The following is a 22,853-nucleotide window of genomic DNA, read 5'->3' as shown; positions in this document are numbered from 1 at the left end:
GAAGAGTCATTGAAAATAAGCTGCATGATGTTAGGGGCACCTTCCATTATCCCTTCGGCATAGCTTGCCAGTCAGATTCAGCATGACAAAGATATGCTCCTCTAATATTTTACATGGATCATTTGAAAATTATAATATTTTAATCATTTTTAAAGCAGCGATAAGAAGTACAAATAATACTTTATAGAAGACAAATAAGGTTGAAATATTGATAAAGGCCTGTGGCAGGAGATGGTGCATTGAACACATTGGAAGAAAGTGACTTTCTTACATTGGTGATTTTGCTAGTGCCATATAATATACAAAATATACAACTTGGAGAGGGTAGTAATAGGTGTAGTGTATGTGGCTGAGACACTGAGAAGCCATTTGTTTTTGCATACTCTACGTTTTACATTTCTAAGCCTACTCCCTGTGTTCAGCAGCCATTTTTGTTCTCAGGGCTGAGTGCAGACTGCTATCAGAGATGTATGCTGTGCGCTCTCTCCTTGAAACGTTACTTTTGTCCCTTCTGGTTTTGTGGTTCTCTTCATCTTAAATAAGTCATTCTCACTGAAAGTTTTGTGATTGCTCTTTGTGTGCAGAACAACATAATGGTCGGCACTAGTGACCTAAAGTCAATGGCACCTTGATTTATTCATCTTGTACCTGCAGTTTATGCCCTACTTTGATTACAGGCCCTATCTGCCTCCTTGCCTACACCCTACTCAGAAATGGTGAACGTGTTCACACAAAAATCAGGGCACGCGAATAAATTTTCAATACATACCTGTGCATTACTACATATATTGTGAAATCTTGCCTTGGAAATCACATTGCTCAGTTAACTTAGGTGAGGAATAAAACGTTTTCAGTGATCGCACATTGGGCGCTGTGTAGCAAAATCCTTTTTCTTTTTTAATCTTGTGAAGTAATCATCCTCTTACAATATAGGACCACTGATACAGTGACTCGCAAGTGTCTGGTTTTGGGCCCAAGGATTTGATGAAATATTTGTGCCTTTGGTCTGTTAACATGCCGCTAACACTTTTTGAGATGTGACAGGTGATATTGTAAATACTGAGCACTGATCTCCCTGGCTCAGTTGTGCAGTACTTCTTAATAATGCCAATGTGCAGGATTTTTCCTTCTCAGTATCTATCTACATTTACAGGCATCCCCCGTTTTATTTTCACATCCTTAATTTCCCTGGCACATGGGAGTGCCTAGTAAAATGCCTGTGTGTTTGCCCACAGCTAGATCTGGGTGCTGTAGGATTTATCCTTCCCGCTTACTGGATATATTAACTTTTCCTTGAGCAGGATGAGTTTTTCCAGCAGGTGGATCTCTGAAACAGAGAAATTAGGCTTTCTCATGGGACCTTGTATAGCTGGGGCTCACTTTAGGATGAATAGGCCCAGGGTTTTTGGTGCACTTTCTTGCCTCCCCTCAGAGAGCAGTTATGGGATGTGCCTCATCCTGCTGCTGGAAGCTGATTCCCTGCAGCCAATGACTTGCTCTCTCCCACTGTGCCTGTCCAGGCTCCGTGAGTATGTCTAGCCAGTTGCCAGCCTTATTAAGGCCATCCAGGGCCTGTAGTTGGCTGTCCTGGCACACCAGTCACTTTTCTTTCTCTTCCCTGGCCTGCCCACAACAAGCTGTTTTTGCCTCAGGCACCCAAGTTAGTCAGACCTTTGGGGCCCTGCAGGTTCTCCTCTTTTCTAAAGCCGCCTTGACAATTCAGAGTTACCAATAAAACTTTTTACATTGTCATTTTTCCCGGCTGCTGTTTCTGGGCTGTTGCCAGTGGAAACCGCTTTTAGTAGGTCCCCAAAATGGCAAGAGGACTGCACTAATATTAAGAATGTTTGTGTAAATACTCAGACAAGAGGTTGAAAAGAGAGAAAAATGTCAGATGTTGGTCTGTACTTGCAAAGTTAGAATCTCACATGAGCTGCTTTCACATGAGATGTTCCAATAAATGCCTTCTAAGATGTACCCACTTAATCTGCCCTGTCATGGGTTTTGCTTTCAAAGACCACCATTTGGAATCAGTTCAGGACCTAAACTATTCTACTCAACAACAGGCAAGATATAGTAAGATGGGATGGATGGGTGGTAAAACTGTGACGTTAGAGTGCTTTCTACTATGCTTTTGTTGTGCACCTCATTGGGCTATAAAGACCATGTCTACATTACAAACTTTGGACAGCCGCAAGTTACGCCGATATAAAGCCACTGCAGTTAGTGTATCGCTTGTGTGTGTCCCTACTTGACTTCTTGCATCAGCACTGCATGTACTCACCAAGAGTATCTGCGTCGATGCACAGTGTGGTGCACCTTGGATAGGTATGCCAGTGTGCAACCCGACACTGTCCCGCACACCATCTTTTGGGAAGTTTGGGCAATGCATGGTGGGGCAGAAACGAGTCACGCAGGGGGAATAGGAGAAAGGGATCAACTTCCCAGTGTGCAACTGTCTCCATCCCATAATGTCATCTATATCCCATAATTTTCATGCCTTTTTAAAAAATCCCACAAACCGCCATGGCCCTCTTCACTGTCCACCATAAGCATGGTGCCTGCACAGCTCTGCACTATTGTCATAAGCATTGCAAGCCCAGGACACGTAAGCCTCCAGTATTTGCAGAGCCATAAGAAGAATTGAATTGATGGGGGAAATGATGATTTCTTGGAGGACAGATTGCTGTGGGATACAGCAAGAACCAATTCAAGATTATTGTTAGCATTCACGGTGCAGCTGCAGATGGTGGAGCACCACTCCTGGGCCCAAGAAATGAGCACTGACTGGTGAGATGGCATCGTAAGGCAGGCTTGGGCTGACAAGCAGTGGCAGAAGAACTTTCAGATGTGCAAGGCCACATGCCTGGGTCTGTGCACAAGCTCACCCCAGCCCTTCAGCACAGGGACACCAACATGAGAGCTGCACTGACAGTAGAGAAGCGAGTGGCAATTGAACTATGGAAACTTGCAATGCCAGATTGGTTCCGGTCAGTGAGAAATCATTTTGGACCTGGAAAATCTGCTGGGGGGGGCCATTGTCATGCAAATGTGCAGGGCCATTAATTATCTCCTGCTATTCAGGACTGTGACTCTTGGCAATGTGCAGGACACAATGGATGGATTTGAAGCAATGGGGTTCTTGAACTGCAGTAGAGCAATAGACAGTGTGCACATCCCTATTTTGGTATCAGACCCCTTGCCACAGAGTACATCAACAGAAAGGGCTACTCTTCTATGGTAATGCAAGGGTTGGCGGATCACTGGAGACACTTCACCAACATCAGTGTTGGCTGGTCAGGGAAGGTGCCTGATGCTCACATGTTTAAAAATACAGGACTTTTTCAGAAATCTACAAGTAGGGACTTTCTTTCCTGATCAGCAGATTAGAATTGGTGATGTTGAAATGCCAATAGTGATTCTGGGGGGACCCAGTCTACCCCTTGCTCCCCTTGCTAACCTTGCTAACCTCGATAGCACCAAATGGCCACCTTGATAGCACCAAAGAAAGATTCAACTACCGGCTCAGCAGATGCAAAATGAGAGTTGAATGCACTTTTGGTAGACTGAAGGGACGCTGGGGTTGTTTACTCACATGATTGGGATGTCATACAAATGTATACTGATAGAATCTGGAGCTGTAGAAAGCAATAACTTAGTACTAGTTACCTGCTAATGTCTACGTTATTAGTGCTAAGTAATATTATTATTGCTAACATGAATTAAAGTACTGAAAAAAAAGTAATGTCTTGATTCTAAACAGAGAAGTGTCAGGTCTTGTAGGTGAAATGATATTCTTAGGAGACAAGTTATTCACTACATGTGTACAACCAACAAGAAGAGAATTGCTGGTTGTGGGAAATACGTTCAGACATACTAACAAAAATAAATACAAGAAAATATAATGTGAACAGCTACAGTTCCTAGGCAAATGCACACACGTGAAATACATCCCTGCAACCCTGAGTGTACAAAGGCCTGAGAGCTAACAGGGTCTGCATTTTGATGATTTGTCACTGAGATGTGACAAGGAAGGCAGAGGAGCTGCCTCTGTGGTCAAGATTTCCAAGGCAATATGGACCTGCTTTTTACAGATGAACTTACACCTGGCAATTCAAGAAACAAGTAGGCCTAGGGAAGAAATAAGGAGTGCAGGAGCAAAATGGAACCAGCACAGTATGGAAGCAACAAGAATAGTGCAATTTCCCATCAAGAAGAGGAATGTTGTACTGTTGAAGAAAAAGGTTCTTTTGCTCTGATTCACTGCATCTAAACCTTTCACTGCCCTCAATTTCAGGACAGACTTGTTCCTCGCCTCCCTGATAACACCTTCTCCCTGCTTTAACTCTCAGACAGCACAGCCCCCCCCTTGTCCTAATCCCCACTCTCCTTCTGAACAGACCCCTCTTTCTTGTATCCCACTTCCCAGACAGATTCACTCCTCCTCATGCTTATTTCTTCCCAGACAGACTTGCTACCTCTTCCTGATAGCCTTGCTCTTTCTCCTTTTCCTTACCTCCCCCCGAGACAGATTTTCCTTTTCCCATGCCCTTTCCCCTACCTCTCCTTATCCTGTGCCCATCTCAATGTGCCTTCCCTCCCACTTACTGGCAGTCTTCTACCTATGCTGTCGTCTTTATTCCCACTCCTTAACAGACTCCTGCCCTCTCCCGCGTGCTGCCTGGCTAAGAGTTCTGTCTCAGAACAGAGCATCTGGAATCCTGGAAAGAGTTAACAAAATGGGATGAAACCAGAGAGCAAAAAGGTGGGCGTGAAGGCCATAATGTAAACAGTCGGCATGGCAGAAGGGCTGTGGATTCTTTTTTGCGTGCACTTAGAATTTCAGAGTCAAATTTCCTATCAGCCTCCTTAACGGAGTCCACAAACTCTACAAGCAGAAAACTCATTTGTGTGGACCCAGACTGGTATCTGTACATGCTCAAAAATTACTTGAGTGCACAAGTGGACAATTCAGTGTGGGCACAAATGTGGGATTTTGCTTTTGACTCAAGTATATAGTCCCAAATATTTCACTCATATTTTTGGAGGGCAGTTTGAAATGAGAATGAATTTCAAGCCTCCAACAAAAAAATGCAAGGTCAGCTCTGTCCCTGGCTTAGTGCTTCTCTGAAGCATAGAGGAGCTGCTACATCTGAACTGGGGAAGAGGAGCTGTAGTGGATTAGGCCTTCAAAAGGTAATGGGGGAAGCTAGGTGGGTGATTGACTCATAGGGTTTCCCTGGATGAGAAAAGATGGGGTACAAAGTGGTTGGTTTTTACTAGGGGTAAAGGGGAAGATGATTGTGCTGCTCAGGGAAGGGCCAGAATACGCAAAGAAAAGTGAAGAGCTTTGAAAAAAGCGTCATGGGAAGGCCCATTTTGAAGTTATGTTAGGAAACTCAACCATGAATGTTTATGCCCCTGGGAAAATTCATATAGATGTGACAGCAAAGATTGTGGTGCTCAAGGACACTGCTACAAGGCATGGCCATAAGGGAACAGAACACGAGTATGAATGGATGAAACTGAAGTACATTCTAATCAATGAACCTTTGCTGATATTTTTTGATCCAGACAAAAGCACCTTGGTCTCTACTGATGCCTCTAAGGATGGCCTTGGGGCAGTGTTCCTTCATTAGAACAGAAGACAGGAATTTGGCTTTCTGTGCCATATGTTGCAAGATTGATGACTGAGACTGAGCAAAAATATGCATAGTTCAAAAAGAATATTTAGGTGCCCCATGGATGTGCGAAATTTCACAGGCACGCTTATGCTTTGTATCCAAATAGAAACAGATCACAAACTTTGAACAGAAATACAAAAAAAGAGTCTGAATCTCATCTCCACATAAACAAAAATTCATAGTGAAACTCTAAAGATATAGTTATCATTTGACCTAAAAACAGAGTAAGTATCTGTAGGCAGGAGATGTGGCCTCCGTCTGAGACTGACACTGAGGGAAGGCCATCCACCACCTGGTGGGTGGAACTTGGAAGTCTATGCCCACCAGATCAGAAGCAGAGGGGTGGGACAGGAACCGGAAGCATAGGAGGCAGGCCTGGTACCTCAGTTGAGCAGCAGACACCAAGAGAGACAGACACCTCCTGCCTGCTGCCAGTCCCTGAGCCCACCAGAGACTCCTGACATTCCAGTGACAATTCCGAACTACCAGAATTGCCAGGGAGGCCCGATGCCAAGGAACTGCTGTGGTTGTCACAGGCTGTGTACCCCGAGGAGGCGGAGGACAACCCTGGGACTCTGGTACACCTTGGGATGAGGTTGGAAGAAGCCCAGGGATAGCCGACCATGGTCCGGCTGTGCTTGTTGTGGAGCACTGATTGGCACGTTTTGGACAGAATCCTGCCGATCCAGTGGTGAAGCACTCCATCACTGTTAGGCCCTGGGCTGGAGTCAGGAGGGCCCATGTTCCCCTATCCCCTAGCCACACAACCCCTGGAGTGGCAGACACCCCACTGGGCCAGGGGGCCTGTATCCCAACTCATCCCCTTTGCCAGAGGCTATCGACTGCTTGCTTGCCCCACCCTACCTGAGGGCCAGGGACTGTAGACTGCTTGCTTTCCCCGTCCACCTGAGGGCTGTGGGGCTATAGACTGCTTGTTTGCCCCACCCCACCTGACGGCTGGGGCCCGCGACTTTGGGACTGCCATATTTGTCCAGGGAATCCCAAGACTGCTAATCTCCTCTCCAATAGAGGTTGTTCCCACAGGACGTAGCAGGAGGTGTGACGTCCCTCTGAAATTGACACCGAGGGCGGGACTGCCACCTTGTGCCCATGCCTAAGTTCGTCTATAGTATCTGATAGATACAGATGCATTCTCTTATGTGGACTTCATTACAGAAAAGTTAGTATGAATCTTCATAATGAGGACTGGTCAAAAATTTTCCATTAAAATGTGTTTTCAATGGATAATTGTTTTTTATAAATGAACATTTTCACAGCAAGTGAAAAACCCATCAAAAACACCGTCCCCCCAAAATACATTTTTTTTCAACTTTCATTGCATTTTTTTCAGTTTTTGTTGCCAAAACCTGCAATAAAAATTGTTCACAGGGGGTGGAGCAGAGGGTGAGCCTCCCAGGTTTCACAAAAAGTCAAAAATTTCCATGAGGGGAAAAAGTGTTTTCCACCAACTCTATTCATATTTATGTGAACCTGATGACAGCAGCATTATCACAGTCAATAACGCATCTGGAAGGAATTGTGGTATGTAAGAAACATTGCTAATGAGAATGACCTTAATTATGCAGCACAGGTGACTCTGTTTTATGCAAACACCCACTGTCCAGTTCATTCCAGCAGACAGACTTAATATTCCTCAATGTCTATGAAAAATGAGAAAAATCATCTGGGACACCTAGAAACTGAAAAGCGTATGGAATTTGTGTCCTCTGATAGTGTTTGGTGGATGTCAGAACTGTGTAACACTAATTTCTTCAGTCAGACATTCAGCTGACTATTAGTATAGCAAAGTAAGGAGTCCATTTTGGCAGACATAACCCAGCAGTTAGGCAGTTACATGTGAGTTGGACAGTGTGCAGAGAGAGCATATTTCTGGGAATCATGTTGGATATTAGAGAGAGAGACTTCACTTTACACATTCTCCTGAACTTTGAACTAATGTTCAGGAAGTTTATGTCAGAGTGTTATAACAGGGACTTTTCTAATGGAGACAATGTGTGGTTTCCCTTTGCATTGCAAGCCTGCAGATTAAAAACAGATCTTTAGTCCAAGGGGATTCTGTCTACCAGTTGTGAAATCTGGTGGCCCAATTACAATTTCAGACATCTCAAGCCATCTGGCTACTTTAATTTTAATTCCATATAAGAAAGTATTTCTGTACAAATATTGTCTTATGTAGATATTTTTGTCTGTAATTAAAATAATTATGAGAGCCTGTGGTTAAGCACCACATTGTTAAAGAAATCATTTCAGCTACTAACCACCACAGTTACATTAGTTCTACACATTTAATAGACATAAATTCTTGTCTTGTTTTATGTGGACAACAAGATTTATTAGCTCAGACAGGTCATTGAGTCATTTTTTGTTTAATAATGTCTTTGATTCAGTGAACTCAAATTTATGCTCCATGTTATAGTGTGCTAATAGCTATTTTTTGGCTAGGAAGTCAGCAATAAATCTGAATTTAATAAACTGACAATAGGTCTCAATGTGAAAGAGATTCAGGGCACTAATTCCTTTTCCCCCCTGTTATTTAAGAGCAATGACTCCTTATATAATTTGCCAGCCAATTCCAACATAAAAACATATTTAGTCTAAAAATCTAATTTGCAACAGCATGCATAATATAATAATTCAATATAAAAATTATTTAAAATGTTATCTAATAATAATCATGTTAATCAACTCGGGTATGCTTTTTTCACCCACAAAATGGAGGGAAATCAAGTATTGTTTTCTAGCAAACAAAAGAGAACAGGACTCTGAATACCAACAAGCACGAACAAGCTTTTGAGATTGCTCCCTGGGCTTAGCCCTCAGCACTGCTAGGAAATGGCTGCAAGCTGGAAGAACATTCTGGGTACTGACGTGACAAGGGACACACTTCCTTCTTTCAGGCCTTTGCAACTGAAAATGGTGGGAGGCTCCCTCTGCACTTTTCAGTCATAGAGTGAGAGAATACACTCTTGGGCTGGTTTCCTGGAGGAAATTTACTGGCTGAAATCTGCTGGTATAGTTAAGGTTAAGATTCTGTCATGGGTATTTTTAGTAAAAGTCAGGGACAGGTCCCAGGCAATAAACAAAAATTCATGGAAGCTGTGACCTTTCCTGACTTTTATTAAAAATACCTGGGGGAGGGGGCAAAACAGAACTGCCGGGGCTTGCAGCTGCTTCAGCCCATTGCTCCAGTGGCCTTGCCCCTGATCAGCTATTGAGTGCCAGGGGGGTGGTACTCAGTCAACTGTTCTGCGGCCCCCAGGCTGGCCGGCCAGTCAGCTGTTTGGCAGCAGCCGAGGGCTGACTGACAGCTGCTCCAGCCCTGTCCCACAAGACACAGGGATCCCGGAAAATCACAGAATCCCTGACCTCCATGGCCAAATCGCATCCTTAGATATAGTTAAACCACTTCAGTTAGGTCAGTGTAACTCTCCACGTGGACACTCTCTTGTTTTGCAATAAAAGTACCTTTTTCTGGTTTAGCTTATGTCACTTTGTAAGTGTTACAAACTAGACTGGAAAAATGCCCTCTTACACCAGAATAAGAATGTCTGCATTGGGAATTGTACTGGTGTAACTACAGGGGTATAATTATAGCAGTATCATTCTGCTGCTAAATTGCTCCATGTAGACAAGGACGCCAGAGGCTCTGAACTTTGAAAGAGTATTGCTTTACTGTTATTTTCTTGTAATCCTCATCCTATCATAAATACCAAAAGAAGTTGCATCATTTCTCTGAATGCTAACCTTAATACATTTTTATTACTTCCTTCTGGAGTTTGGGCAAAACTACAGGGTTTTTTTCACAACTGGATCAAATAGATAAAAGGTTCAGACTTCTGAACTGGCCCTGGGATAGGGGTATTAATCTGATGCCAAGCCAAAAGTTCATGATCCTATTCTGGGATTCTGCTTCTGAGAAGGAAAAGCCATGAGACTGGAACATTTAGGACTCCAGTCATGCCCCACACCAACCTCCAAATGTCCAATTTCTTCTTATAGTATGAATAAATGAAATACTTTTTGCGGCTAAAAATCTTAACTATTGGTGCATTTGAAATTTTTGTAAAAATTTCTTTGTGCCTCTCTGTCAACACAAAAAATTTACATTCAATCACAAAACTCAAAACAGCAGTAGATTTTACTGGCAGCTTCCCTGTTGTTCTTTAAATCTCTCTACAGTGCTTTGGTACACTACCATGGTGATTAGTGCTTTATATCTGCCCCCAGAGAAGATAGATACATTGATACATAGGCTTGTGGACGTGGTGGTTTTCAAAGGGCAGAAATTGTAACATGTTTTTTAAAAAGGCCATTATTTGAAAACTAGATGAAAGGGAAAGACAAAAAGCCAAGTGAGAATGTATGAAGAAAAAGCCAGTGGCCCAATACCCAAAGACAAGTTACTGGAGTGCTATGTTGCTTGCACATAGTCTCATCAATGAGTGCTTCCCACAGCACTTACATACACCCTACTGGGGAAATATTACGTGTAAGCACTGCAGAACTATTGCAAAGCTGATTTGAGAATATGTACTCTGGTTTCCAGACATTCAGGACTTGCTCAACACCATGCCCTGCTCTGATTTGGTAATCTTAATGTCCATCCCTTATCCCATTTAAAAATAAACAAATCGCGAATGAGATGATAGGGAAGTAGAAACACGGAATGTTTTTTTTAATGAGTTTGTTTTTTGGGTTTTTTTACTTTTGGAATTCCCTTTATCTAGGCACCTACATGACCCTCATCATTATACTATCTGAGTTCTGTGCTATGTCCATTAATTCTGGTCTCAAGCAAATCCTCAGGTTTAATTTCATAATAGGCTGTAACTAATTTAAGTACTTCACACATGTCAAAATGTTATTTGTGACTTAGAAACACTGTGTGTAGGCATGTAGTTATAGGCATCTTTTCTCTTACACATAAGTGTGTGTGTAATCTTGTATTTTCTCTTTGGATGCTTGAAGAAACAGCCACTGTGGTTTCAACTACAGCTGTGTGATCAGCACAACTAGTCCTTATTTTGCAGTTTCATGTGTGAAAACAGATACTGGGATGAGTATTTACAAACTGGATCCAGGTTGAAAAGTTGCCATTTCTTCCACCATCCACAGCTTTTCCTGTCAGAATCATATTTTTGTGCCCCTCAATAAATTATCTGTATGGCTTTGAGGGGTGGGGGCATGGCTGGAGTCTATTCTGACTTGCTCACTGAACCAGAGAAGTGCAAAGTGACTGGATCAGAACAAAGAATCAGGGTACTGGTGTTTATTGATTGGCAGGAGAAGATAATCAGGCAGCATGACAAGTCTGTGTGTCATACCCAGATTGGATCCCAATTGACAAGGGTCAAGGAAGGTAGAGACATCCAGAGTTGTCTTGCCATAACTTTAACCAAGAATTAAAGGCTGAATGCAGGCTTCCTTTAAAGCAATCCTGATGGAGGCATTGACAACTTGCACCAGCAAAGGACCCAGTACTTCCCGACTGGCTCTTATCCACCAAGAAGAAAAGGATCCAAAGCATTGGTTGTGACAGGCAATTTGGCCAACACAACCAGATCCTCTATAAGTGTTGCTGGCTGAAACTCAAGCAAGAAAGACATAGCATTTGTCTCCTCCAGATATTGCCCTGCCTCCAGTGACACAGACAATTTAATTCAAATCTGATTGATTTCTGTTTGCAACATACTCATAATTTTCCTTGCATTAGGAGGGGCCAAGTGGAGACAGTCCAGATTCACCATGTGGAAGAAATCAGCTGATTCAGACTGTGCAGTTGCTATGTCTGTGGTAAAGAAACATGCCATGGCCTTCTGCACAGCCATGCCCTAAGAGTTCAAAAAGCTTTTCTTATACAGCTGATCAGTTTCAGCATGAGACTTGTGCCATCAGTGTGCTAACCCTCTTCCTTATTGCTTTGCTTGTAAACCATGGTGACCCGTTGGATGAGAGTGCTTAAGGCCACTCTCTCAATAGCTGAGTTTTACATGTTTCCTCTTCACCCCGCTCCTGCTTTCATGAAGAACCCTGGTGAATCACACAGTCTGGCCGTGAAAAGAGAAACTGAAAAAAACAACAAAACAATGTAAAATGTCACTGTGGCTTTGTCACATTATCCTTCTGCTCCTCAGACAGGAAACATGAATGCTTCCTACACATAGTGTAATGGGTGTGCATGGGTGTGCAGCTGTCTTCAGAGTCCCTTCATTGGAAGGGACTGTCCCTTTCAGAGAACCACAACTTCTTTCTCAAACAATTGGCTTTTTTTTTCTTCTGACCTCCTTCTGTGCATTTAAATCAACATCTATCTCTTTCCAAAGGGTTCAAGAAGTGGAGGCCATTTCAAGGTGTACATTCTGATGAGCTTTCCAATTTAATCCAGTTTATGAATCACATTAATCTCATCTCAATCTTCAGCAAATGGTTATACAGAAAAGCAGCTTATTTTTTATTCAAAGACCTGCTTCTCCTCTCAGTGACAGAACAGTAAGTCAGGTGTCACTTCACTAAGTCAGTGCAGGTATGCTGGTTTAAAAGCAGACTAAATCTCAGTCTAACTGCAAACTGTGGGCCTGTTTCTCTTTGACTGAGGCCTTGGCCATGCCTCAAGGTAGCGCATGGCAAACCAGGGTGTGAATCTACAGTGCGCTAGCTTGCCGTGCACTAACTCGTCGCATGGAATGAGCTGCAGAGCTCTGGAAGTTCTGTAGTGCACTTTGACACGCTCCCATTTCAGACTGAACTTTTAGTGTGCTGGGGTAGGGCGCACTTGGCCAGCTAGTGCACAGCAAGCTAGAGCACTCTGTGCTCACACCCTGGCTTGCTGTGCACTAACCCACCATGTAGACAAGCCTGCAGAGGAAGAGAAACAAGCCCATAACTTACAAATACACTCAGGCTTAAAGTGCAGAAATAAAGGAGTATTTTTCCAGCCACAGTGAGTCTTGTTTTCCTTTTTGCTAGGATAATTAGCCTGTAAACCTTGCACCCACATTTTTATAGCCGCAAAAAATGATTGCAGTTGTAAACCTGAATATTTCTTATTCTAACACTTCGATGTATGCCACAAAGGAATGACAGGTGCATAAATGCAGGTATACATTTTGCAGACCTTAAATGGGAGATGACCTCACTAATACCGTGCACCAAAGTCCCTACTTTTCAGCCACAGAAATGTATCTACTGAATAAGCACCGAAGCCGTCTGAGTCAACGTCTGGCTTTTCCCAGGGGAGGATAACTGAGAGTGAGAATGGAACTGGAGCCACCCAGCAGAGATTCCCTAAGTCATCGGCCTATGCAGATGATTGGCAGCCATTATCAGTGCCTCACTTAAAGACAGGAATGATGCCAACCACTCTGTGACATGCAGAGGTGTTCTGTCTCCGCATTGGACTGTTTGACAATTACTGCCCAGTCCATATCTTCCCCCTTCTGGGGAGTACAATTAAGAGATCAGTGACTAACAGTGGTGCTGGAACAGTTTTTGCAGTGGCAGTGCTGAGAGCCAGCCATTGAACCAAACTGTAAACCCTGGGTCTGATGGAAACCACTTCAAGCCAGGGGGTGCAGCAGCATCCCTGGTTTCTGCCCCTTTGATGACTAATCAATTATTAGACCAGTGACACGTTGGGCAGGTTCCATTCTGGGTTCTGGCCTTCCTTTGAAGTTGAGAATGCATTTGTCAGGGCCATAAATTATTTCACACTGGTTTGAAAGCAGTGTTGTCAGCCACCCGTTTTCGTCACACTGGCTTTCCCAGCAGTTTTTTACAGTACTGACCATGGGTTGATGCTTTGGTATCTAAGGGATGTTGCTCTAGCATTGGCTCTCAGTGGTTCAGGCCATATAAAGATAAGGGGAAGATGTGGTGTTATCATTAAGGGGGATGACCTGAGGCATCCCTTAAAGATGTATTCTATTGCCCATGTTATCCAGGTTATAGACAAGACCTCTCGGTGAGCTCATTTCTAAGCGTGGTATAGAATGTTATCCATATGCTGAAGACAGAGAACTATATAACAGCAAGCAAAGAGAGGAGGAGATAGAGACCAAAGAGACCAATATGGGAAGGTTTTGGATTCATGAAGGTCAAAATGCCTTTTGTAATGAGAGCTGGCTGGATTAAATGGTCTCATGTAAGCAAAAGAATTATCAACCTTCCAGTTTCAAAACTGGCAAGAGCTTCTTATATAGATTTCAAACTATATGTAGGGGAAGAGGAATAGGGGATTTTTTTTTGTTTAATTCAAATGATGTGGTGTGTATTTCTAACATATGAAGTTAGACAGGAAATGAAGTGTGTCTGAAAGAAAAGATTTTGAAGAAAAAGGAAAGTATAAAACTGTATATACAGAGACAAAAACTAACAATTTTACTCAATGATAGCATAATTTCAGTGGGTGTAACTGAAATGTGGTGAGCTGAGTCTTATAACTAAAATATAGTATTTACTATACCAAAAAGCTCCAGTTCAGTAACCTTGGGAGGGAAGATTGCCTCACTGAGGACCTAGTGAGATTAAAAACATGGCCAGAAAATGACAACAGGAGATTCAATTTGAAGAAATGCAAGCCTAAACATCTAGTGAAAAATAATCCTGAACACAGATATCCTATGGGAAGCACTAATGAGAACATGAGAATTGCCATGGCAGATGGGATCAATGATCCATTTAGACCAATATCTTGTTTCTAGCAGTTAGTAATATCACATGCTTCAGAGGAAGTTGCAAAACTGCCATTATGAACAATTATGCAATAACATTGATATCGGGAAATTGTCCTCCGATCCCCAGGTAATTGAAGATTGGCTTATACCCTGAAGCATAAGGGTTGATCTATCCCTTATAAATATCTTAGCTAGTGTAATTATGAATGTTATTCATATAATTGTTTAATCCCTTTTTAAAATTATACTACACTCTTTGCCTCCACAATGTCTTGTAGCAATGAGTACTTCCTTAACCTGTAGAGTTTGCAAGGTTAGTCTCTGCTGTGGAGGAATTGTTAGACAATATTGCCTGCTGAATGCATCAGAGCTACCACAGCCTCAACAGTGTGGAAACAGAAGCCTTTGTAGAGGGTAAATGTTATTGTTATGAGGATTCTCTCTTTTCCTCTGTGGCCCTCTTTATTGGGTTAGCAATTTTGGCATCACTGTTGCTCCACTGGAAATCCATGTATTGGACGTGTGATCCAAAAGTGCTTGATTTCATTTCTGCAATTTACAGAAGTTTGCCCTTATTTACCTTGTGATGGCTTGACAACAGCAACATCTGACCTCGCACACATGAGGTTTGATGATTTGTAATTCCATTTCAATGAAGCTGAGAGCAGTGAATCTTCATTGCATGCTGCGAGTTCAGAATACAGCAGCAAGTGAACATAATATGCCCACACTGCTTTCTTCACATACAGTGATAGATTGACTTTAATTTGGCCACTTTGATTTTAAAAGCCTTAAATCAGAGGTCCCCAAACTGTGGGAATATGGGGGGGAGGGTGGCAAAGCCTAGGCCAGCCCCTTCTCTCCCAGGGTCAGGGAGAGAGCGCCACCCAGCCCACTCTGCCCCGGGCCCCACAGCCCCCACCTTAGCACCCAGTTGTTGTCTCAGCTTCCGGCCGCGGCCTTGCTCCCAGCCTCGGCCCCTGGCCCCAACCGCAGCCCCCCCAACCAATGCCCTGCTTCCAGCCGCAGTCCCTGGCTTCGACCGTGGTCCCACTCCCCACCCCAGCTGGGGAGGGGACAAGGGGCAAGGACAAGGGTAAAGGGGGGCGTGGGGTAAAAAGTTTGGGGACCACTACCTTAAATGGAGTTGGTTGTATTCACATTTGAGACCTCTTCCTTACGCCTTGTCCTTTGGGGTAGCTTGCGTGTTGTGTGAACAAGTGATCAACTGATCACACCTTTCTGTTTTGGATCCCACACATGGCACTTGCTCCCCCTTGACATCTATTTCTGTCCATTTTTCTCTATTTTGTTAAAAGATGCCTCTGAAACAGAAAAGTCATAAGTGCTTTTTTTTCTTAACATGAACCCTACTGACCCTCCATTTACCTCCCCCACCATCCATTTTTCATGTATTCTTGGATTTATTTTGAAGTGCACTGAATCGTCTGTTGGAAGAAAGCAATTCTGTTTTAAAACTAATAATGATAATGAACATACATTGTAATTCCTGTTCTACATTCCATACCATGTATCTGCGTGTCAAGGATTGCTTATCTTTCTGGCACGGGGATATGGCCATGCCTCAGTTTGCCATGGCTGGTAATCAAAGCCCCATGTACTCCACAGAAAACCAGATCTAAATTCTGTTGGCAGAGTGCCTGGGCTCTGCGGCAATATGGTGCAGCAGAATGCAAATTCTGCTGCAGTTTCATTTAAATTTTAAAAAGAAATTTATTTAAATAAATATCAAAATGAATAATGCAGAACAGACAGTACAATAGCCCCTGTGTTGTTTACTTTACTATCAAATTCCATTTATTGTATGCTGTCTCCTCATTGTCAGTTTTCAGTATGCCAAAAATTCTTAAATTGACAATTCTTACCTTCATTGTAGAATTTGCCAGAAGAACTCTCCTCTGGGCAAAGACTACATGTGGGAAGCTTTATACAGAAAGTTTAAAAAGTAGGGAAAGAGGCCAAAATCAGGCTTATAATGAAAATCTTCTCACAGCTTTATTATGAAGTCACTATAGTAACTCCTTTTTTAAATAGAGATTATAAGATCGTAGCTGATTAGCATAGCACTATAAGTACCGATAGAATACAACAGAGGTCTTCTACGTAATTATATCGCCCTCATCTCTACAAGACTGAAATGCCATCCAAGTTTTTAAAAATAGAAACAATAGGTTTATGCAAAGAAAACCACCGGATTACTTTGGTATGAGTTAAACACCAGCCTGCTGGTGAACATGTTTATAAGTCTGAGCCTCCACATGAATCAAGCAGTTTCACATGTTGATATCTCAGGCTGTCGAGAACTTTGCTGTAACATCCTTGGAAAGAATAACTGACTGGGCTAAGACTTTGCTTTCCTTGGACTGGCCTTGCAACTAATGTAGTGCCAATATTTTACATGGTTTTTTTCTAAGGACCATCCCCCAGATAAAAAGGGACCTGAGGCCACTATCTGCAAACTGCTGGGAAAGGGGAAAGAAGGGGGATGGGTCAAATTTTAGTTACTTACTGCCACACTGTCTGGAGTGGTTCATGACTGTGAGTGTCTACCTCAGAGCAGACTGTCAAAAACAGGGCAGACACCCCAAACTGGTGGTGTGTTCTATAACTAGATTTCACTGACTCAGTAACAAATGTGAACTCCTGGATCACTATAGCAGTCTTACTGTGGAGTCATAGACAGTCCCCTTAGACCAGGGGCGGGGATGGCCCGCGAAATCATTTGTTCTGGCCCTGGAGGCGGGGGAGGGGGGGGGGGGAATTCGGCAGGAATTCGGCGGCGGGGGGGAATTCGGCGGGAATTCGGCGGCGGGGGGGAATTCGGTGGCGGCGCAGTTTCACAGCGGCAGCGGGGAATTCGGCGGCGGACACTCAGCCGTCTTCCGCGTACCACCATCAGGCCCTTGGCAGAAAAAAGGTTCCCCACCCCTGCCTTAGACTCTCCAGTCTATCTTGCCACCCAGGCAAGCTGGACTTAGTGATAAATGGTCTCTTACACCAACAATCACACAATATTCAGGTTGCTTCCAGTCACAAGAGATCAGTCACTTGCCCCAAATCATTTGGTACCTAGGTCTTACATTGTGATGCTGCATGATTAAATATGACCATTTACTTCACTGATATTACCACTATTATACAATTGCAACAAATCTTGTACAAAGTATGTCATGTAAGGTATCAATGGAAAAGTTACAATCTATCAAATATGATTATCCTGTTTCTCTGCATGTATCCTCTTTGTATCTAAAGTGATGAATATTGGCCATGTATTTGATCCCAAATGTGTTTGTTCCTGGTGATACCCACCAGTTAAGATTTACATTTGAGCCAGACAGCAATGTGTTGATAGCTCATTAAGGACACTTCACTCTAACAATGGGCCATTGAAGAAATTCATCCTGTCCAGCAAACTATGCCTGTGGATACTTTAGCAAGAATACGGTGAGTCATCAAGCCATGTAAGGACATGTGTTATGCCCATGTGACCCTGGACTCCATCCTGTGCCTGTAATTTTCCACAAGCTGGACTGTGAGCTTTGTTTGAAACGGAAGATTTCCAGGTGGCACATGGCAAAGAGTATAAAAGACCCCTGGAATGACTCCATTTTGCCTCTTTTCTGCCCTGACTGGCTGACTCCCTAGACTGTGGATTTACAACTAAAAGGAGCATTTGAACTATGGGCTGAGGACCTTCCAATCTTTTGGATGTCACTAGACAGCAATTTATTCCAGCATTCCTTTGATTCTGATCTATGAACACTGAAAAATCATTTGTATGTATATGTCTATTAACCATTGTTAAGTCTCTTCTTTTATTATTACACCTTTAGTTTGTAGTTACTAAAGGATTGGCATTATCAGGATTATTTGGTAAAATCTGAGTTATATATTGACCTGGTTAAGTGACAGATCTCTTGAGATTAGAAGAAACCTATATGTGATTAAACTGGTTTTCAATAACCACTTATCACAGAGTCGAGTGTCTGGGTGGTGAGATAAGCGTGGGTATGCCTCAGGAGACGGCCTCTTTGACTACTTGTTAACCAGTGTGTGAGACAGAAGCTTACTTTTGTTACTGGCTTGGTATAATTGAAGGATAGAATAACCACCAGTGTGGGGTGAGTCTGTCTTTTTTTCTCTGCAGTTTGTCCTGAATCTGGCATCCTCAGCTGTGACCCACTGAGGTGCGGTGACATACGCCAAAGACAACGCCCGTAGCAAGTCCTGTGATAAACAATCTAAAAGCTTATTATCTAGGAAAGAGAAATAAGAGAGGTATTCAATGGTTAAAGCAAGCAAACATATATACACAAATGAGTTGCAATCTAAAACCTAAGAGCAACAGAATTGTAGTGATCTACCAGTTCAAAGTGTCTTTCAGGGCAGCCCCAGGGGTAACCCCTCAGTTTAATGTCAAAATAAATGTTCTCTTGTCTTTATTATTACCTCAAAGTCTGGAGCAAAAAGTGCTTTGGCTTGATAGGCCTTATTTAGCTCCTATAGCTTGTCAGAGATTCACACTGGATTTTCCACACCCCTAAGTGACACAGTTATACCGACATAAGTTGGTAGCAGAGACCAAGCCTGAGACTGAAAGGCTTTAGGGTACTGACAGTGTGTGTATGCACGGGTACCTAGCACAATGGAGTCCTGGTCCATGACTGCCACTCATAGATGCTACTGCACTATCACTAATAAATATACTTAGAATAACATCAAGTTGGAGAAGTCAGGCCCTTATTCTTGCTTCGTCCTGTCTGGGAAAGTTTTAGTACATTGGCTTCCACTACTTTATTTATTTTTATTTTGCCTGTTTTACTGAATTCCAGGTGTTACCTTCTGGAATTTACTCTATGTTCATGCTACAATGTCTTCTTTGTATTTCACAACAGGATTCTTGGACTGGACTATTTTTCATAATGGGTCTATAAGCTTGTCGCACTCACTAAATAGGTTCCTCTCCCTGTAATTTTGAAGTCTAGTACAAAGCTACTCATTTTTAAATGGTGCTGTTAGAAGATGCTGTCAAAGTTCTCATGAATTTAGGTCAATTTCTTCAAGCATAGGTGCTAACCTTAGGCCTCTGTGTCCACAGTTAGGCACCTAAATAAAAGTGGCCTAACAGACAGAGGGGCTGAGCATTTGCAATTCCTATTAGAGTTAGTAGGAAACTGAGCGGAGATAGAATCAATTAAGTGAAAAGTAGAAAAAGTATTTATTGGGGAAAATGCCTGGAAACTAGATTGAGGAAAAACAGACACTGACGCATATGAAGGGAAATATTTACCAAGATACAGGGAAAGAAATAGAGTAGAGGAAGAGAGAAAAGGAACATGAAAGACAAATAGCTGTAAATAAAAACAAATCATACAAAAGTTGATGTAAAAATGTGACAAAATGTACAAATCACTTTACCCAACATCTTTTAAGTAAAGACATTGAGAAAAAATAGCTGATGAGATGGCAAGGGAGGAGGGATATCTGATGTGGGTGGATGTCAACACTAAGGTTTAGTAATGGTTTCTGTCAATATTGTGAAGAAAACGGAGCACTTCCATCTAGATTATGTAAGGAAAGAAGACTAAACTGCCACAATCCACCCTGGACCAACTCTGTGGGATGTGGAGCAGCCACTCGTGGCTCAAATACACTTAGGGAACAGAAGCAAAAGCCCTTAATCCATTAACAGTTAAAAAGGAAGGACAATATTATCCTCCCTACTTATACTAGAAGACATAGAGGGAAAGTAAAACCCTGTATCCTCTTTCCAGAAACCCAGGGTGATGGGGGAGGGGAACGTAAGGCTAATGCTTGGAACCCAAGTAACAAGAGGGCTCAGTGAAAGCCCATTTTTATGTTCTCAGGGAACTCCTCATGACTTCAGATTATCCAGCAGTCACATTAAAGCAACAAGGAAGAACATTAGTATACTCTACCTCCATCTAGCTGACTTCCAAGATAACTCCAGCATCACATACCACTACCTTGGTGAAATTCAGAAGATCAATGATTGCCACGTTCCTGTTGAGGTTAGGGGATGCAAATCCAGACCAGTGAGGTTGTGTCACCACCTGCTCTGTAGCCCCAGGTGCTTCACAATGCCTTGCTCCTATAGGTCCCAATCTGGGCCACTCATTACCAACCTACTAGCATGCAGGTCACACCCTGAGTGTCTGTGTATAGCTGCAGCCCTGGTCCAGCAGCTCTGACCCCAGCAGCCTACCAGCAACACACCAGTCGCACTCTGGCTTCCACCAGCCTTAGTTACAACCAGCAAGGTGAGCCCAACACACTCCCGGTCCCGAATTACCCCAAAACCATGTGTGCTGAAGTGTCCAGCCCTTTCCTGGACACCTCAGAGAAATACTAAGGTTTGTTGCTCTTATAAAGAGACAAAACCACATCACAATTTATTGACCTAACTGGGCGTAAATACAGCTTTCCCATTAATCACAGCACTGAGTTGGTTTATGGTAAAAATTAAATGAATGTATTAACAAAACAGACATAGGATTAAGTGAGTTCAAATATAAGGAATGAAGACAGAAAGGGTTACAAGCAAAACAAAACAAAATACGCTTCTAAAAGTCTAAAACTTAATCTAGTAAGGCACAAGCTTTTCCTCAGCAGGTTTCTCAACTATGTTCAGTTCCCAGAGACGTCAGTCCTTCTTGGTTGAAGGACCCATCTTTGTCAGATTGCAAGGGCTCTGTTCCTTTGTGTCTGTCTAGTGATGGAGGCCTAAAATGGCTTCTGTCCTTGCTTATATCTCCCAATGGCCATGCTTCAGAGAGGCAGGGAGCCGTCCTGTGTACTCAGCTTGCTGTGCTCACCCACCAGGAAGCTGACCTCATGCTGTTCTTCCCTTCCTGTGGGGTTCCTATCCCCTGGTATGTAAATAGGGCTTCCATTGTTTTGATTCTACTAGGCTTAACAGACATAAGAGACAGGTAAATAGCTGCTCTCCCTCCTGTCTGGGTGGGAGCTATTCTTTCCTTTGTTCGGCCACACGCTTTAAAACATTATATCAAGAGTATTCATAATTCTTTCTGTACTGTTAATATAGACATTGTTAATACAAACACCCGCTTGTTACAGGTACTCATAAAAGACTTTACATGATACACTAATATTGTAGTCAAGTTGTTGAATCAATGGCTTAGTATTTGAGGTTTAGAACCCCCTTGTCTTTAGAGCTCAGGTAAAATTTCCCTTCAAAGTACTTTGGCTTTCAAAGTCCTTTGGAAGTAACTGGCTGGTGGAGAAACCACATTCCTTTGTTTAGGGTACAGTAACTCCTGTTTGACTGGCAAACTCATTTAAAGAATTATAATTTCAGTTAATGTCCATAACTTTGTATCCGTTGTTTGCACCTACATTGTACAATGATACTAAAACCAGTGAGTGATGAGTTTTCCAATGACATATCACATAGAATCATAGAATATTAGAGTTGGAAGGGACCTCAGGAGGTCATCTAGTCCAACCCCCTGCTCAAAGCAAAACTAACCTCAGCTATATCATCCCAGCCAGGGCTTTGTCAAGCCTCATCTTAAAAACCTCTAAGGATGGAGATTCCACCACCTCCATAGGTAACCCATTCCAGTGCTTCACCACCCTCCTAGTGAAAAACTTTTTTCTAATGTCCAACCTAGACCTCCCGCCCTGCAACTTGAGACCGTTGCTCCTTGTTCTGTCATCTGCCACCACCAAGAACAGCCTAGCCCCATCCTCCCTGGAACCCCCTTTCAGGTAGTTAAAGGCCGCTATCAAATCCCCCTCATTCTTCTCTTTTGCAGACTAAACAAGCCCAGTTCCCTCAGCCTCTCCTCATAAGTCCTGTGCTCCAGCCCCCTAATCATTTTGGTTGCCCTCCGCTGGACTCTCTCCAACTTGTCCACATCCTTTTTGTAGTGGGGGGCACAAAACTGAACACAATATTCTAAATGCGGCCTCACCAATGCCGAATAGAGGGGAATAATCACTTCCCGTGACCTGCTGGCAATGCCCCTCCTAATGCAGACCAATGTGCTATTAGCCTTCTTGACAACCAGGGCACACTGCTGACTCATATCCAGCTTTTTATCCACCGTTACCCCCAGGTCCTTTTCTGAAGAGCTGCTGCCCAGCTCGTCGGTCCCCAGTCTATAGCTGTGCATGGGATTCTTCCTTCCTAAGTGGAGGACTCTGCACTTTTCTTTGTTGAACCTCATTAGATTTCTTTTGGCCCAATCCTCCAGTTTGTTTAGGTCACTCTGTATCCTATCCCCACCTTGCAGGGTATCTACCACTCCCCCCAGCTTAGTGTCGTCCGCAAACTTGCTGAGGGTGCAATCTACCCCATCTCCAGATCATTAATAAAGATGTCGAACAAAGCCGGCCCCAGGACCAACCCCTGGGGAACTCCGCTTGTGACTGGTTGCCAGCTAGACATGGAGCCATTGATCACTAC

The sequence above is a fragment of the Emydura macquarii genome, unplaced genomic scaffold (genome assembly GCF_026122565.2).
Source record: "Emydura macquarii macquarii isolate MOO-44397 ecotype Brisbane River unplaced genomic scaffold, CSIRO-AGI_Emac_v2 contig_2948, whole genome shotgun sequence".
NCBI classification, from domain to species: Eukaryota; Metazoa; Chordata; order Testudines; family Chelidae; genus Emydura; species Emydura macquarii.
Note: the sequence above shows the minus strand (reverse complement) of the source record.